At 37.5% G+C, this 19,411-nt stretch overlaps 5 non-coding genes across 5 annotated transcripts; all 5 read left to right on the top strand.

Moving 5' to 3' along the window:
* The first annotated feature begins 2,802 nt into the window (after positions 1–2,802).
* Positions 2,803–2,884, top strand: TRNAS-UGA (transfer RNA serine (anticodon UGA)). The gene has a single exon. It is a non-coding gene; the product is annotated as a tRNA-Ser (tRNA).
* A 1,596-nt stretch (positions 2,885–4,480) lies between these two features.
* TRNAL-CAA (transfer RNA leucine (anticodon CAA)) lies at positions 4,481–4,562 on the top strand. Its single transcript has one exon. It is a non-coding gene; the product is annotated as a tRNA-Leu (tRNA).
* Positions 4,563–14,210: 9,648 nt separating this feature from the next.
* On the top strand, positions 14,211–14,292 carry TRNAS-UGA (transfer RNA serine (anticodon UGA)). Its single transcript has one exon. It is a non-coding gene; the product is annotated as a tRNA-Ser (tRNA).
* Positions 14,293–15,884: 1,592 nt separating this feature from the next.
* TRNAS-CGA (transfer RNA serine (anticodon CGA)) lies at positions 15,885–15,970 on the top strand. Its single transcript has one exon. It is a non-coding gene; the product is annotated as a tRNA-Ser (tRNA).
* Positions 15,971–16,743: 773 nt separating this feature from the next.
* TRNAS-CGA (transfer RNA serine (anticodon CGA)) lies at positions 16,744–16,825 on the top strand. The gene has a single exon. It is a non-coding gene; the product is annotated as a tRNA-Ser (tRNA).
* Positions 16,826–19,411: the final 2,586 nt, after the last annotated feature.

Here is a 19,411-nt window from a genome sequence, read left to right as displayed (position 1 = left end):
CGGCTTGAGACTCGGTGACTTTTCCTCAAATAGGATGTTAAAAAAGATTTTGTGGCAATAAATAATTTAGGTGCAAAAATTGCCCATTTATTTCAACATTCACCTATAACTACTAAAAGGTAGTCTTTTTGACTACCTGCTATATTTTGCTGTCCTTTTGTCACTAAAAGTTGCTGTAAAGTTTTGTGCATAATTTTTTCACTGTATCTTATTTACCCTGATGTTCATATAGATTTAGTTCAATTCAGATGTCAACTTTTCACATTTTCATCGTGTTACCTGGTTAGATTATGACTGGGGAATACCGTTATGCAAAGCGATAATGTCTAGGGACCGTTTTGTAGAAATTATGCATTACCTCAGATTTGATGAGAAGTCCAATCGATCGCAGAGACTGCAAACCGGCAAATTTGCTCTCTTTTCTATTGTGTGGGACAGGTTTATTGGCAATTGCATTGCTTGTTACAAACCTGGCCCATACATTACGGTTGATGAACAACTTTTCCAAGCAAAACCAGGTGTCCTTTCACACAGTATACACCTTCCAAGCCAGATAAATATGGCCATAAATTTTGGCTAGCTGTAGATAAGGATAGTAAATATGTTGTAAATGGCTTCCCTTATCTGGGTAAAGATGATTCACGCCGTGCTGATGACCGTTTAGCTGACCACGTAGTCATGAAACTATTGCAGCCGTTTTTGAAAAAAGGTCGAAATGTAACCACCGATAATTATTTTACATCAGTAAAACTTGCCAAACAGCTAAAAAGCCAGGGAACGACTATCGTGGGAACGCTAAATAAGATAAGACGAGAAGTGCCTAAAGAAATAAAAACAATGAAAGAAAAGTTGTACAGCACTAAAGTCTATAAAAATGAGGATAATTTTACACTTACCATGTATCAAGGTAAGCCAACCAAAAATGTGATAATTCTGAGTTCCGTCCATCCCGATGTTCTTGTTGCTTCTGAATCTCCAAAAAATCTCCAGAAACTGTAAAGTTTTATAATGAAACAAAATATGGAGTAGATGTAGTAGATCAGATGGCACGCAAATACAGCACAAGAACAGGTACTAGGAGACGGCCTGTTCACGCATTTGAAAATACCTTAGACTTAGCGGGTATAAATGCTTGGATATTATACAAGAAGATGACCACATGACAAATGTCACGAAAGGCATTTTTGCAAAAGCTTGTCACAGAGTTGAGTGGTCCGTATGTTGTATCTAGGGGAAAGGGTGGCATGTCTCAAGTTGCTACATCTTCAGATGTGATGTCTCAAAAAAAATTTTGCCAGATAAAAGCAAAATGCAAAAATAAATCGATCTGTTGGAAATTGTATGACTTGCCATAAGTCTTTGTGTGGGCAATGTACCGCTGTAATTGAAAGACGATGCCTGAAATGCGAATCAACAAATGTTTAGAAAGTTACCGGTTGTACTTCATAATAACGGTTGGTCGTTTTTATTGAGATTCTGCGCCATATTTTCATTTTTCTTCTCCTTCACTTACATTTTCTCTGCTTGTTGTTCTTGAGTTGTTGTTTATATGTGTGCACTTTAATAATAAATTATTTAAAAACGTCTATTATTGTTTTGCTTACTTTACTTTTGTTATTTCCTGTAGAAAAATATGAAAAAAAAAAAATGAAAAAAACATTCCAAAGCATTACTGTTGGATCTCACAATAATAATACATTAAAAAAATATAATTAATAAATAACCACAAATGAAACTCTAATAACGAAAACAAGTCAGTAGTCAAAATGACTACATTCAGTAGTTCTAGTAGGTGTCACGAGTACAGTAGTTCTAGTGTTAATCTCAGACCACTCCTTTCTCTTCAGTAAGTCAGTCAAGTTCTCTTGCTCATGGCTGTATCCTACAATAGATATTCATGCGAATTTAGGCCAAAATCTTTTCACAGGCTGTTCTCTGTGTTCACATGGCAAACACATCTGATAAAGTGAGCCTATAATTGGCTGTGATGGCCGCAAATCCCCACACAGGTTCAAATCCTGTTCACAGTGCAGTGATTTACTTGGTCAAAACTTTGGACTTTCTCGAAAAGAGTAAAATAATATATACAGTATATTATTAAAATGGGACAAGACATATGAAAATGGGACTACTAAATATATTTGAGTCGAAATCTGTCTCAAGAATGAAATTAACAAGTATGAAAACTTAAAGAAATATTACTAGATGTTTCCCATGATATTGATGACATCATTTGCAGATAATAGAAATCTATGTATTGATAGCTGGAAATCCTCTACACCAAATTTCTTTCAGCAATAAAATGTCAATTAAAGTATTTAAACTGGTTCCAAAAAGACAACTGAGAACCATCAGCAATGCCATATATTTTGATGGCTGCATTTTTAAGACGATGGACTTGAAATCTTCTTGTTGGATGAAATCATGTTCAGTTTATTGTATTAGTTTTGAAAAGATTGGATTTTGCTTATGAAAGATTAGTGAAAAGAAAATATAGTAAAAGTTCGGAATAATAAAAAAATGCAGATTAATTCCCTGGCAGTGCGCGGTGTCCAACCACAATTTTATGCATGAGAAACATGTGGTCAACAAAATCACTGCGTTTCTTAATATACAATCCATTTATCTCCTTCTACTCTTTGATCTCAGACCACTTCTTTCTCTTCAGTAAGTCAGTCTAGTTTTCATGCTCATGGCTGTGTAGTTCAGTAGAGTTTCAGGTGAACTTAGTCCAAAATCTTCTCACAGGCTTTCCCTCTGTGCTCACATGGCAAAAACATCTGATAGATTATTCAACAGTTGGCTGTGATGGCCGAGTGGTTAAGGCGTTGGACTTGAAATCCAATGGGGTATCCCCGCACAGGTTAAAATCCTGTTCACAGCGCAGTGTTTTACTTGGTCAAAACTTTGGACCTTCTCGAAAAGAGTAAAATAATATATACAGTATATTATTAAAACGGGCCAAGTGATATGAAAATGGGACAACTCCAACATGTTTGACTCAAAATCTGCCTCAAGAATGAAATTAAGCAGTATGAAAACTTCAAGAAATGTTACTCCATTTTTCGCATGATATTGATGACATCATTTGCCCATAATAGAAATCTATGTATTGGTTGCTGGAAATCCTCTACACCAAATTTCTTTCAGCAATAAAAAGTCAATGAAAGTATTTAAACTGGTTCCAAAAACACAACTGAGAACCATCAGCAATGCCATATATTTTGATGGCTGCATTTTTAAGACGATGGACTTGAAATCTTCATGTTGAATGAAATCGTGTTCACAGTTTATTGTTTTACCTTTGAAAAGATTGGATTTTGCACATGAAAGATTAGTGAAAAGAAAATATAGCAGAAGCTGGGAATAATAAAACAATGCAGATTAATTCCCTGACAGTGTGCGGAAACCAAAGACAATTTTAACCATGAGAAACATGTGGTCAACAAAATCTCTGCATTTCTCAATATACAATCCATTCATCTCCTTATACTCTTTGATCTCAGACCACTCCTTTCTCTTCAGTAAGTCAGTCAAGTTCTCTTGCTCATTGCTGTATCCTACAATAGATATTCATGCGAACTTAGGCCAAAATCTTCTCACAGGCTGTTCTCTGTGTTCACATGGCAAACACATCTGATAAAGTGAGCCTATAATTGGCTGTGATGGCCGCAAATCTCCACACAGGTTCAAAACCTGTTCACAGTGCAGTGTTTTACTTGGTCAAAACTTTGGACCTTCTCGAAAAGAGTAAAATAATATATACAGTATATTATTAAAATGGGCCAAGACATATGAAAATGGGACAACTAAATATGTTTGAGTCGAAATCTGTCTCAAGATTGAAATTAACAAGTATGAAAACTTAAAAAAATATTACCAGATGTTTCCCATGATATTGATGACATCATTTGCAGATAATAGAAATCTATGTATTGATAGCTGGAAATCCTCTACACCAAATTTCTTTCAGCAATAAAATGTCAATTAAAGTATTTAAACTGGTTCCAAAAAGACAACTGAGAACCATCAGCAATGCCATATATTTTGATGGCTGCATTTTTAAGACGATGGACTTGAAATCTTCTTGTTGGATGAAATCATGTTCAGTTTATTGTATTAGTTTTGAAAAGATTGGATTTTGCTTATGAAAGATTAGTGAAAAGAAAATATAGTAAAAGTTGGGAATAAAAAAAAAATGCAGGTTAATTCCCTGGCAGTGCGCGGTGTCCAACCACAATTTTAACCATGAGAAACATGTGGTCAACAAAATCACTGCGTTTCTTAATATACAATCCATTTATCTCCTTCTACTCTTTGATCTCAGACCACTTCTTTCTCTTCAGTAAGTCAGTCTAGTTTTCATGCTCATGGCTTTGTAGTTCAGTAGAGATTCAGGTGAACTTAGACCAAAATCTTCTCACAGGCTCTCCCTCTGTGCTCACATGGCAAAAACATCTGATAGATTAGTCAACAGTTGGCTGTGATGGCCGAGTGGTTAAGGCGTTGGACTCAAAATCCAATGGGGTATCCCTGCACAGCTTCAAATCCTGTTCACAGCGCAGTGTTTTACTTGGTCAAAACTTTGGACCTTCTCGAAAAGAGTAAAATAATATATACAGTATATTATTAAAACGGGCAAAGTGATATGAAAATGGGACAAAATCTGCCTCAAGAATGGAATAAAGCAGTATGAAAACTTCAAGAAATATTACTCTATGTTTCCCATGATATTGATGACATCATTTGCAGATAATAGAAATCTATGTTTTGATAACTGGAAATCCTCTACACCAAATTTCTTTCAGCAATAAAAAGTCAATGAAAGTATTTAAACTGGTTCCAAAAAGACAACTGAGAACCATCAGCAATGTCATATATTTTGATGGCTGCATTTTTAAGACGATGGACTTGAAATCTTCATGTTGGATGAAATCGTGTTCACAGTTTATTGTTTTACCTTTGAAAAGATTGGATTTTGCACATGAAAGATTAGTGAAAAGAAAATATAGTAAAAGCTGGGAATAATAAAACAATGCAGATTAATTCCCTGACAGTGTGCGGAAACCAAAGACAATTTTAACCATGAGAAACATGTGGTCAACAAAATCTCTGCGTTTCTCAATATACAATCCATTCATCTCCTTCTACTCTTTAATCTCAGACCACTCCTTTCTCTTCAGTAAGTCAGTCAAGTTCATTTGCTCATGGCTGTATCCTACAATAGATATTCATGCGAACTTAGGCCAAAATCTTTTCACAGGCTCTTTTCTGTGTTCACATGGCAAACACATCTGTTAAAGTGAGCCTATAATTGGCTGTGATGGCCGCAAATCCCCACACAGGTTCAAAACCTGTTCACAGTGTAGTGTTTTACTTGGTCAAAACTTTGGACCTTCTCGAAAAGAGTAAAATAATATATACAGTATGTTATTAAAATGGGCCAAGACATTTGAAAATGGGACAACTAAATATGTTTGAGTCAAAATCTGTCTCAAGAATGAAATTAACGATTATGAAAACTTAAAGAAATATTACTAGATGTTTCCCATGATATTGATGACATCATTTGCAGATAATAGAAATCTATGTATTGATAGCTGGAAATCCTCTACACCAAATTTCTTTCAGCAATAAAATGTCAATTAAAGTATTTAAACTTGTTCCAAAAAGACAACTGAGAACCATCAGCAATGCCATATATTTTGATGGCTGCATTTTTAAGACGATGGACTTGAAATCTTCATGTTGGATGAAATCGTGTTCACAGTTTCTTGTTTTACCTTTGAAAAGATTGGATTTTGCACATGAAAGATTAGTGAAAAGAAAATATAGTAAAAGCTGGGGGCGTGGCCTGGATCTCACACAGGGAGGACGTGTCTTATGGCAGCTCCCGCTTCCAGCCACAAAACTACCTTATTTGGCCCGGACGAAAGTGGCTAAAACTAATTTTAGTGTGCCCCGGGCTTGGAGAAGAAGGTGAGGGGTGGTAGGGAGAAGAGAGGGGCTGCTGCTCTCCACCGTGACACCGGAGCGCAGAGCGGCCTCGTGGAGGGTGCTGCAGCGCTGGAGAGAGATGGGCGCCATCTTTACATCCCCCTGAGCACAAGGCCTGGAAACCGGACTGCAGGAGGCCCTCGATAGAGGCGTGAGACCGCGGAACAAGGAGCGGTCTCGCCCGTTAGAGCAAACGGCGGTGAGAGGGAACCCCCGGTGATCTGTCTCTGGGGCCTGCGGGGAGCACTATCGTTATGTGCGGTGGAGGAGGGTGCTGGCTCTGGGCCAGACGAGGTGTTGACGGCCCCCTATTTTTACTAAGACATTTCCCAGGGTCTGAGTTGTTTTTGGATCGGGGGATATCGCTCTCCCCACATAGAGGTGCTGCTGTCTACAGATTTATGCGACATTGGTGAGGAGGACATTGTGTCTTTTCTGCAGCGCCGTGGTGGGGATTTGACGTTACCCTGTCCCTACCGGCTCCAGCAGATCCCCACGGATGTTTCCATATATTAACCCCTCGCCCTCCAAGTTGCATGGGGCTATTTTCATATAGAAAAATGCACTACTAGACTTTTCTGGACGCACGGGTGGTAAATTAAAGGCGCGCTTTAATTAAGCAAAATGGTCAAAACTAACAAAGAGCGTGCAAAACCGTTGGCTGCACAGGCGTATAGAAGCAAACAGGGTGAAATGGATAAATTTTTGAAAAATAAATCTGCTTCGTCTAAGCCTAATGCTAAAAGGCTCCCTGCAGAGGTTGTGGAGGAGGAGCATGTCGAGGACTCAGACTCCAGTGATGATGCTTCAGGCAGCGATGTCACTCAATCAGATTCTGGGAAACTTTCTAGATCGTTTTTTAAAAAATTATTAGCACAAGCTATAAAACCATTAGTTAATGAGATATCTGGCATGAGAGCGGATTTGCTACACATTGGTAATAGAGTGGAGTCTTTGGAGTCCTCTCAGTCCTCTATCATTAGCCACTCCACTGCCATGAGAGAGCATCTGGACTACCACAGAACACAGCTTAACAACTCTTTTCTGGCTCTCGAGGATCAGGAAAATTGGAGTCGCAGGAAGAACATACGGATAAAAGGCTTGCCTGAAAGTGTTTCCACAGAAATATTAGAAAAATCTACGAAGGAGATCTTTGCCCTCTTAATCCCACAAGAAACATGTGATCGAATTATAATAGAGAGGGTGCATAGATCACTTAGACCAAAGCCGAAGCCAATGGAACCTCCGAGGGATGTGATTTGCGGCCTATTGAGCTATTTGGATACCAATGCTATTTTGTCTGCCTCAAGAGACATTAAAAATCTTTCTTATGAGGGATCTGCTATTCATCTTTATCAGGACGTTGCACCGTCAACCCTTGCAAAAAGAAGAGTCCTAAGGCCCCTCCTGGAGGTGTTGCGCTCATGTAAAATCTTATATAAATGGCTGTTTCCGTTTGGTATATCTATACAAGGAGATGGTAGGCAAATAATGGTTCGGACCCCTGAAGATTTACCCAAAATATGGGACGCTTTTGGCATTGCCCCTATGGATATTCCTTCCTGGCTACCTCTGGACATGGATCATCGCACACCTCCCCCTGTCCATGCTTTTACTGGAGGGCAGGGTGACTGGGTCCTAGGAAAGAAACGCTCGACTCCTAAAAGAGGGAAATCTGGAATGGAAAAGGAGATACCCCCCTGAGCTTTCTTGTGCTTCTCTCGGTTGCATTTTTCCAATACTGGAGCCGGACCCCTCGATCCATTCGGACATGTTCTATCTTATTTTAGCTTGCTAAGTTTGACATTTACTCATGTGTTGATATCATTCAATTGCCGTATAAGTTAACATGTGCCACTTGTGTGTCAGAAATGTTATTTCCTGCTCTGTTATGGGAGGTATGTTTGACCCCCTACCTCTGCTACAGGCAGGTAGTTGGTTCTTGTTATATTTCTCTTGTTTTATCTTAATAATTTTTAGGGTTTTTGTTATTTTTTTTATCTCTTTATTTTTTTTTAATTTCGGTGGTTTGATGACAGAGGAATCTTTGTTATTACTTCCTTTACCAAACTATGGGTGATAAGGTGAACTTCGCCACTATGACAGTGGCTTCGTATAATGTAAAGGGCTTGCGATCCCCAAGTAAGAGAAGCCAAGTAATGAATCTTTTGCATTCAAAGAAGTCTAGTATAGTTTTCCTGCAGGAGACATATTTTAAAAAAGGGAGAGTCCCAGATATGTCTAGATCTCGCTACCCGACCTGGTATCACAGTACGGGTGGTTCAGCGTCGGGTGGAGTGAGTATTGCTATAAAGAAAAATGTTCCCTTTATTTTGAGTGATTGTTTATCGGATTCAGAAGGCAGGTACATTATAATTAAGGGCTTTTTGGCCAACACTAAGATTACCCTGTGTAATTTATATGCCCCAAATAGGAACCAGATAGGTTGGCTGTGTAAAACAATGAATGTTCTAGAACTTTTTACTGAGGGTCTGTTGTTGGTGGAAGGGGATTTTAATGTATCTTTGAACCCAATTTTAGATACTTCAACGGGCAGGTCGGCTCAAAGGGCGCTGAGAAGATTACACCTTACATTACAAAAATTGCATCTGATAGACCCTTGGAGAACACTTTTTCCTTCGGGCAGAGATTACACTTTTTATTCCCATCCGAATAATAGCTATCACAGAATTGATTACCTATTGATACAAACAGCTAATCTCCAATTAGTTAAAAAAGCTAATATAGATATCATCTCTCTCTCAGACCACGCTCCCATTTTCCTTGACATAGAGATAAAAACTCTACCACGGCCGGCTGGGTCATGGTCACTGAATGAGACACTGTTGGACTCGGATTCCCACATTGAAAAACTGACAAACACTCTTGACTTCTTTTTTCAAAATAATTTGCACTCAGGCCCGCCCTTGCCTATGGTATGGGAATCACATAAAGCAGTAATGAGAGGGGAATTTATAGCCCTAGGCTCCTATTTGAAAAAAGAGCAAACAAAAAAGGTTGTGTCTATTCTACATCAAATAAGCTCCTACGAGAGACTACATAAGAGATCTCAGGTAAATAAAACATTATCTGAACTGACAGATCTGAGAACCTCATTGAAAAAACTTTTAAACATTCAATCAGCAAAAATCTACATGAGAAGTAAGCAGAAGTTTTATCTTCATGGCAATAAAAGTAGTAAGCTTATGACATCCCTACTTAAGAAACAAAAAGAAAAGACGTTTCTTAGACAACTCAGAGCTTTGGATGGCTCCTCAATTCTCGGGACTGCAGATATTGCCAGGGAGTTTAAAACCTTTTATGAAAATTTATACAATTTAAATACACCGGATAGCATGCAGGAGCCAGCCACAGCCTTGGCAAAAATAAAAGAATTCTTGACCTCACTACATCTCCCTAAAATAACTCTTGAAGGCCAGTCCTTGCTGACTGCTCCAGTTACCCCCAAATAAATTTTAGACACTCTTTCTACTATTCCGAACGGAAAGGCACCGGGTCCAGATGGTCTTCCCATTATCTATTATAAAAAGTTTATAAAAACACTGTTACCTCGCCTAGTGTCTTTGTTTAATTCCTATCTGGAAGGCCAGCTCCCCCCTAGACATTCCTTAGAGGCATACATTACAGTCCTCCCTAAGGAGGGTAAAGACCCCAACCTGTGCGCTAGCTACAGACCAATATCACTGCTTAATGCAGATATTAAGATGTGGGCTAAAATATTAGCGGGCAGATTAAGCAATTTCTTACCTAAGCTAATTCATGCAGATCAAGTAGGTTTTGTAAGAGGCAGGGAAGGGAAGGACAATTCTACTAAAGTCATTCAGTCTATAATGTTTGCTAAGACTCGGGGTATACCTTTGATGCTTCTGTCGACGGATGCTGAGAAGGCTTTCGACAGAGTGAGCTGGAGGTTCATGGAACAAGTAATGCTTAGGTTTGGCTTCCCCCCCAATATATAACAGCGGTCCTCTCGCTTTATTCCCAACCGACGGCCAAAGTCAGAGTTAACGGCACCCTGTCAGATAGTTTTGGGATTAATAACGGGACTAGACAGGGTTGTCCCTTGTCGCCATCTTTGTTCATTTTAGTTGTAGAAACTTTGATACAAAGCATCAGACAAGACCAACGTATAGAGGGGTTGTCGGTGGGTCGAAGGTCACTTAAAACTCTAGCTTTCGCAGATGATCTGCTTTTCCTTATCTCCAATCCATCCTGGGCATTCCCAATTATCCTTCAGGCCTTTCATCATTTTGGTCTCCTTTCTAATTTCAAAATTAATTTATCAAAATCTGAAGTGCTAAGCGTTGGTCTCCCTCACTCTCAGACCTCCACTATTCGTACGCAGATTCTATTTTCTTGGGCTACTAATTCTATTAGATATTTGGGAATAACGATAACTAGAGATCCCGCCAACCTATTCCACAATAATTACATTCCTTTAATTCAAAAGGTCAAAAGCCTGATGCAGAAGTATAGCCTACCCACTTTATCCTGGATGGGTCGTATTAAAGTGTTTAAGGCATATATAATGCCTATTATACTATATACCATGAACATGGTTCCGATTTGGATTCCCCTGACATTTTTTGGAACATTAAAATCCCTTATTGGAAAATTTATTTGGAAATCTAAAAGGGCTAGGTTGCCATATAAGTTTCTTTCTCGCCCTATCTCTTCTGGAGGATTGGGGGTCCCAGACCTTTTTTTATACTATAAGGCTATTCATCTCAGTAGATGGTTAAAGGTGGTGTCCTGTGCTGGAAGGGAGGAGGGGGATAGTGTTGACTGGGCTTTATTGGGCCCGAGGGGTTTGCCGTATCTTTGGACTAAGGCTAAACCGCCGGCCTCTCTTAGGTTGGATGACGTAACTACAACTACATTGCGTATTAAAAGATTGGTAATGGGAGAGTTCCCAGAAGATACCTTCCCCTCAATATTGACACCGATCGGCTCAATTCCCTATTTGTTAGAGCTAGATTTTCAAGACCCATACAATTTATGGTCCAACATCCCTGGAGAAACGTTGAATAGTTTTTATGGTAAAGGCATCTTGCGGGAGGGGTCTTGGCCACAGGGCGTGTCGACTCAACCAACAAATTTTCTCCAAAAACAACACATCAGACGTACACTTTTACAGTTCAGACGGAGATTCCCGTCTAAATCTAAATGATCTTGGTTAGATATTATGGTTAAACTTCCATCCCCATGGCTAAAAATTATATCTCGCATTTACTCGCATCTCATCTCTCCGACTGTACATTCTAAACCCTCGTTTGTACACTCTTGGGAAATGGAACTTAATACCACGTTTACAGAAGACCAAATATCTAAAATGCTGTCAAATGCCAGGGGTTTTTCTAGATGTGTACTTCTGCAGGAGAATTCTTATAAAATATTAACTAGGTGGCATTTAACTCCAGCTAAATTATTCCAGTTGGGCCTCGCGGATAATGATGAATGTTGGCGATGCCTCAATTCTAGAGGACATCATTCACATATATTCTGGGACTGCCCTAGATTGCGGGTGTTTTGGGAGGGAGTTGAACTAGTTCTCAGAAAATTAAAACTAATAAAGGTTGATCTTAGAGCCACGGAGGCTCTCCTTTCATGCCCGTCTAAAGATTTTTTACCAAAAAAACATGGGCTTCTTCCACTGATGTTGAGTGCGGCGAGACAGTTGATAGCTGTCCATTGGAAGGATGCAGCTCCTCCCACGTTAGGAGAATGGTATACCAAAATAAATCAGATCTCTCGCTTAGAGGAGCTGTCTAGCTGGGAAATTTATAATCATAAAGCTTATGTGTTGACTTGGGCCCCTTGGAATAGGTATTTAGAAGACAATCCTCTTTAAAGGCATTTTAGAGTTTCTCAAGTTTAACTGAATTAGACGGCTTCTGTTCTGGGGTTTTTAGCCTCACTGCCCCAAACTAGATAGCCCAATTGTAATGTAGTGCGATGTGTTATTTTCCAAAGTGCACCCATTTAATGATTGTGCTTCTGTTGTCGACCACATGATGTTGATGTTAATGTTGTTGATACTGTATATGTATGTGTACCCTTTTTCCCTTTCCCTTTCTTTTTCCCTTTTCTCCCCTACCTATTTTTCCCTCATTTTTTCCTTCCTTCTCGCCTGAAACCAACCCTTGCTTAACATTTCGCTAACTGTACCTGAGAATTGGTGTTGGTTTTAATGGTGATGTGTAAAATTCCAAAATAAAGAATTTACAAAAAAAGAAAACATAGTAAAAGCTGGGAAAAATAAAACAATGCAGATTAATTCCCTGACAGTGTGCGGAAACCAAAGACAATTTTAACCATTAGAAACACGTGTTCAACAAAATCTCTGCGTTTCTCAATATACAATCCATTCATCTCCTTCTACTCTTTAATCTCAGACCACTCCTTTCTCTTCAGTAAGTCAGTCAAGTTCTCTTGCTCATGGCTGTATCCTACAATAGATATTCATGCGAATTTAGGCCAAAATCTTTTCACAGGCTGTTCTCTGTGTTCACATGGCTAACACATCTGATAAAGTGAGCCTATAATTGGCTGTGATGGCCGCAAATCCCCAAACAGGATCAAATCCTGTTCACAGTGCAGTGTTTTACTTGGTCAAAACTTTGGACCTTCTCGAAAAGAGTAAAATAATATATACAGTATATTATTAAAATGGGCCAAGACATATGAAAATGGGACAACTAAATATGTTTGAGTCGAAATCTGTCTCAAGAATGAAATTAAGCAGTATGAAAACTGCAAGAAATATTACTCGATGTTTCCCATGATATTGTTGACATCATTTGCAGATAATAGAAATCTATGTAGTGATAGCTGGAAATCCTCTACACCAAATTTCTTTCAGCAATAAAATGTCAATGAAAGTATTTAAACTGGTTCCAAAAAGACAACTGAGAACCGTCAGCAATGCCATATATTTTGATGGCTGCATTTTTAAGACGATGGACTTGAAATCTTCATGTTGGATGAAATCGTGTTCACAGTTTATTGTTTTACCTTTGAAAAGATTGGATTTTGCACATGAAAGATTAGTGAAAAGAAAATATAGTAGACGCTGGGAATAATAAAACAATGCAGATTAATTCCCTGACAGTGTGCGGAAACCAAAGACAATTTTAACCATGAGAAACATGTGGTCAACAAAATCTCTGCGTTTCTCAATATACAATCCATTCATCTCCTTCTACTCTTTGATCTCAGACCACTCCTTTCTCTTCAGTAAGTCAGTCAAGTTCTCTTGCTCATGGCTGTATCCTAAATAGATATTCATGCGAACTTAGGCCAAAATCTTCTCACAGGCTGTTCTCTGTGTTCACATGGCAAACACATCTGATAAAGTGAGCATATAATTGGCTGAGATGGCTGCAAATCCCCACACAGGTTCAAATCCTCATCACAGTGCAATGTTTTACTTGGTCAAAACTTTGGACCTTCTCGAAAAGAGTAAAATAATATATACAGTATATTATTAAAATGGGACAAGATATATGAAAATGGGACAACTATATATATTTGAGTCGAAATCTGTCTCAAGAATGAAATTAACAAGTATGAAAACTTAAAGAAATATTACTAGATGTTTCCCATGATATTGATGACATCATTTGCAGATAATAGAAATCTATGTATTGATAGCTGCAAATCCTCTACACCAAATATCTTTCAGCAATAAAATGTCAATTAAAGTATTTAAACTGGTTCCAAAAAGACAACTGAGAACCATCAGCAATGCCATATATTTTGATGGCTGCATTTTTAAGACGATGGACTTGAAATCTTCATGTTGGATGAAATCATGTTCAGTTTATTGTATTAGTTTTGAAAAGATTGGATTTTGCTTATCAAAGATTAGTGAAAAGAAAATATAGTAAAAGTTGGGAATAATAAAAAAAATGCAGATTAATTCCCTGGCAGTGCGCGGTGTCCAACCACAATTTTAACCATGAGAAACATGTGGTCAACAAAATCACTGCGTTTCTTAATATACAATCCATTTATCTCCTTCTACTCTTTGATCTCAGACCACTTCTTTCTCTTCAGTAAGTCAGTCTAGTTTTCATGCTCATGGCTTTGTAGTTCAGTAGAGATTCAGGTGAACTTAGACCAAAATCTTCTCACAGGCTCTCCCTCTGTGCTCACATGGCAAAAACATCTGATAGATTATTCAACAGTTGTCTGTGATGGCCGAGTGGTTAAGGTGTTGGACTTGAAATCCAATGGGGTATCCCCGCACAGGTTCAAATCCTGTTCACAGCGCAGTGTTTTACTTGGTCAAAACTTTGGACCTTCTCGAAAATAGTAAAATAATATATACAGTATATTATTAAAACGGGCCAAGTGATATGAAAATGGGACAACTTAACATGTTTGGTTCGAAATCTGCCTCAAGAATGAGATTTAGCAGTATGAAAACTCCAAGAAATATTACTCGATGTTTCCCATGATATTGATGACATCATTTGCAGATAATAGAAATCTATGTATTGGTTGCTGGAAATCCTCTACACCAAATTTCTTTCAGCAATAAAAAGTCAATGAAAGTAATTAAACTGGTTCCAAAAAGACAACTGAGAACCATCAGCAATGCCATATATTTTGATGGCTGCATTTTTAAGACGATGGACTTGAAATCTTCATGTTGGATGAAATCGTGTTCACAGTTTATTGTTTTACCTTTGAAAAGATTGGATTTTGCACATGAACGATTAGTGAAAAGAAAATATAGTAAAAGCTGGGAATAATAAAACAATACAGATTAATTCCCTGACAGTGTGCGGAAACCAAAGACAATTTTAACCATGAGTAACACGTGGTCAACAAAATCTCTGCATTTCTCAATATACAATCCACTCATCTCCTTCTACTATTTAATCTCAGACCACTCCTTTCTATTCAGTAAGTCAGTCAAGTTCTCTTGCTCATGGCTGTATCCTACAATAGATATTCATGCGAATTTAGGCCAAAATATTTTCACAGGCTGTTCTCTGTGTTCACATGGCAAACACATCTGATAAGGTGAGCCTATAATTGGCTGTGATGGCCGCAAATCCCCACACAGGTTCAAATCCTGTTCACAGTGCAGTGTTTTACTTGGTCAAAATTTTGGACCTTCTCGAAAAGAGTAAAATAATATATACAGTATATTATTAAAATGGGCCAAGACATATGAAAATGGGACAATTAAATATATTTGAGTCGAAATCTGTCTCAAGAATGAAATTAACAAGTATGAAAACTTAAAGAAATATTACAAGATGTTTCCCATGATATTGATGACATCATTTGCAGATAATAGAAATCTATGTATTGATAGCTGGAAATCCTCTACACCAAATTTCTTTAAGCAATAAAATGTCAATTAAAGTATTTAAACTGGTTCCAAAAAGACAACTGAGAACCATCAGCAATGCCATATATTTTGATGGCTGCATTTTTAAGACGATGGACTTGAAATCTTCATGTTGGATGAAATCATGTTCAGTTTATTGTATTAGTTTTGAAAAGATTGGATTTTGCTTATGAAAGATTAGTGAAAAGAAAATATAGTAAAAGTTGGGAATAATAAAAAAAATGCAGATTAATTCCCTGGCAGTGCGCGGTGTCCAACCACAATTTTAAGCATGAGAAACATGTGGTCAACAAAATCACTGCGTTTCTTAATATACAATCCATTTATCTCCTTCTACTGTTTGATCTCAGACCACTTCATTCTCTTCAGTAAGTCAGTCTAGTTTTCATGCTCATGGCTTTGTAGTTCAGTAGAGATTCAGGTGAACTTAGACCAAAATCTTCTCACGGGCTCTCCCTCTGTCCTCACATGGCAAAAACATCTGATAAATTATTCAACAGTTGTCAGTGATGGCCGAGTCGTTAAGGCGTTGGACTCGAAATCCAATGGAGTATCCCCGCACAGGTTCAAATCCTGTTCACAGCGCAGTGTTTTACTTGGTCAAAACTTTGGACCTTCTCTAAAAGAGTAAAATAATATATACAGTATATTATTAAAATGGGCCAAGACATATGAAAATGGGACAATTAAATATATTTGAGTCGAAATCTGTCTCAAGAATGAAATTAACAAGTATGAAAACTTAAAGAAATATTACTAGATGTTTCCCATGATATTGATGACATCATTTGCAGATAATAGAAATCTATGTATTGATAGCTGAAAATCCTCTACACCAAATTTCTTTCAGCAATAAAATGTCAATTAAAGTATTTAAACTGGTTCCAAAAAGACAACTGAGAACCATCAGCAATGCCATATATTTTGATGGCTGCATTTTTAAGACGATGGACTTGAAATCTTCATGTTGGATGAAATCATGTTCAGTTTATTGTATTAGTTTTGAAAAGATTGGATTTTGCTTATGAAAGATTAGTGAAAAGAAAATATAGTAAAAGTTGGGAATAATAAAAAAAATGCAGATTAATTCCCTGGTAGTGCGCGGTGTCCAACCACAATTTTAAGCATGAGAAACATGTGGTCAACAAAATCACTGCGTTTCTTAATATACAATCCATTTATCTCCTTCTACTCTTTGATCTCAGACCACTTCTTTCTCTTCAGTAAGTCAGTCTAGTTTTCATGCTCATGGCTTTGTAGTTCAGTAGAGATTCAGGTGAACGTAGACCAAAATCTTCTCACAGGCTCTCCCTCTGTCCTCACATGGCAAAAACATCTGATAAATTATTCAACAGTTGGCTGTGATGGCCGAGTGGTTAAGGTGTTGGACTCGAAATCCAATGGGGTATCCCCGCACAGGTTCAAATCTTGTTCACAGCGCAGTGTTTTACTTGATCAAAACTTTGGACCTTCTCGAAAAGAGTAAAATAATATATACAGTATATTATTAAAACGGGCCAAGTGATATGAAAATGGGACAACTTAACATGTTTGGTTCGAAATCTGCCTCAAGAATGAGATTTAGCAGTATGAAAACTCCAAGAAATATTACTCGATGTTTCCCATGATATTGATGACATCATTTGCAGATAATAGAAATCTATGTATTGGTTGCTGGAAATCCTCTACACCAAATTTCTTTCAGCAATAAAAAGTCAATGAAAGTAATTAAACTGGTTCCAAAAAGACAACTGAGAACCATCAGCAATGCCATATATTTTGATGGCTGCATTTTTAAGACGATGGACTTGAAATCTTCATGTTGGATGAAATCGTGTTCACAGTTTATTGTTTTACCTTTGAAAAGATTGGATTTTGCACATGAAAGATTAGTGAAAAGAAAATATAGTAAAAGCTGGGAATAATAAAACAATACAGATTAATTCCCTGACAGTGTGCGGAAACCAAAGACAATTTTAACCATGAGTAACACGTGGTCAACAAAATCTCTGCATTTCTCAATATACAATCCACTCATCTCCTTCTACTCTTTAATCTCAGACCACTCCTTTCTATTCAGTAAGTCAGTCAAGTTCTCTTGCTCATGGCTGTATCCTACAATAGATATTCATGCGAATTTAGGCCAAAATATTTTCACAGGCTGTTCTCTGTGTTCACATGGCAAACACATCTGATAAGGTGAGCTTATAATTGGCTGTGATGGCCGCAAATCCCCACACAGGTTCAAATCCTGTTCACAGTGCAGTGTTTTACTTGGTCAAAACTTTGGACCTTCTCGAAAAGAGTAAAATAATATATACAGTATATTATTAAAATGGGCCAAGACATATGAAAATGGGACAATTAAATATATTTGAGTCGAAATCTGTCTCAAGAATGAAATTAACAAGTATGAAAACTTAAAGAAATATTACAAGATGTTTCCCATGATATTGATGACATCATTTGCAGATAATAGAAATCTATGTATTGATAGCTGGAAATCCTCTACACCAAATTTCTTTCAGCAATAAAAAGTCAATGAAAGTATTTAAACTGGTTCCAAAAAGTCAACTGAGAACCATCAGCAATGCCATATATTTTGATGGCTGCATTTTTAAGACGATGGACTTGAAATCTTCATGTTGGATGAAATCGTTTTCACAGTTTATTGTTTTACCTTTGAAAAGATTGGATTTTGCACATGAAAGATTAGTGAAAAGAAAATATAGTAGACGCTGGGAATAATAAAACAATGCAGATTAATTCCCTGACAGTGTGTGGAAACCAAAGACAATTTTAACCATGAGAAACATGTGGTCAACAAAATCTCTGCGTTTCTCAATATACAATCCATTCATCTCCTTCTACTCTTTGATCTCAGACCACTCCTTTCTCTTCAGTAAGTCAGTCAAGTTCTCTTGCTCATGGCTGTATCCTAAATAGATATTCATGCGAACTTAGGCCAAAATCTTCTCACAGGCTGTTCTCTGTGTTCACATGGCAAACACATCTGATAAAGTGAGCCTATAATTGGCTGTGATGGCTGCAAATCCCCACACAGGTTCAAATCCTCATCACAGTGCAATGTTTTACTTGGTCAAAACTTTGGACCTTCTCAAAAAGAGTAAAATAATATATACAGTATATTATTAAAACGGGCCAAGTGATATGAAAATGGGACAACTTAACATGTTTGACTCGAAATCTGCCTCAAGAATGAGATTTAGCAGTATGAAAACTCCAAGAAATATTACTCGATGTTTCCCATGATATTGATGACATCATTTGCAGATAATAGAAATCTATGTATTGGTTGCTGGAAATCCTCTACACCAAATTTCTTTCAGCAATAAAAAGTCAATGAAAGTATTTAAACTGGTTCCAAAAAGACAACTGAGAACCATCAGCAATGCCATATATTTTGATGGCTGCATTTTTAAGACGATGGACTTGAAATCTTCATGTTGGATGAAATCGTGTTCACAGTTTATTGTTTTACCTTTGAAAAGATTGGATTTTGCACATGAAAGATTAGTGAAAAGAAAATATAGTAGAAGCTGGGAATAATAAAACAATGCAGATTAATTCCCTGACAGTGTGCTGAAACCAAAGACAATTTTAACCATGAGAAACACGTGGTCAACAAAATCTCTGCGTTTCTCAATATACAATCCATTCATCTCCTTCTACTCTTTGATCTCAGACCACTCCTTTCTCTTCAGTAAGTCAGTCAAGTTCTCTTGCTCATGGCTGTATCCTACAAAAGATATTCATGCGAATTTAGGCCAAAATCTTTTCACAGGCTGTTCTCTGTGTTCACATGGCAAACACATCTGATAAAGTGAGCCTATAATTGTCTGTGATGGCCGCAAATCCCCACACAGGTTCAAATCCTGTTCACAGTGCAGTGTTTTACTTGGTCAAAACTTTGGACCTTCTCAAAAAGAGTAAAATAATATATACAATATATTATTAAAATGGGCCAAGACATATGAAAATGTGACAACTAAATATATTTGAGTC

The sequence above is a fragment of the Dendrobates tinctorius genome, unplaced genomic scaffold, assembly GCF_039654945.1.
Source record: "Dendrobates tinctorius isolate UK_male_01 unplaced genomic scaffold, ASM3965494v1 ptg000151l, whole genome shotgun sequence".
Taxonomy (NCBI): domain Eukaryota; kingdom Metazoa; phylum Chordata; class Amphibia; order Anura; family Dendrobatidae; genus Dendrobates; species Dendrobates tinctorius.
The sequence above is the reverse complement of the archived record's forward strand: the minus strand, read 5'-3'. Positions and strand labels throughout refer to the sequence as shown.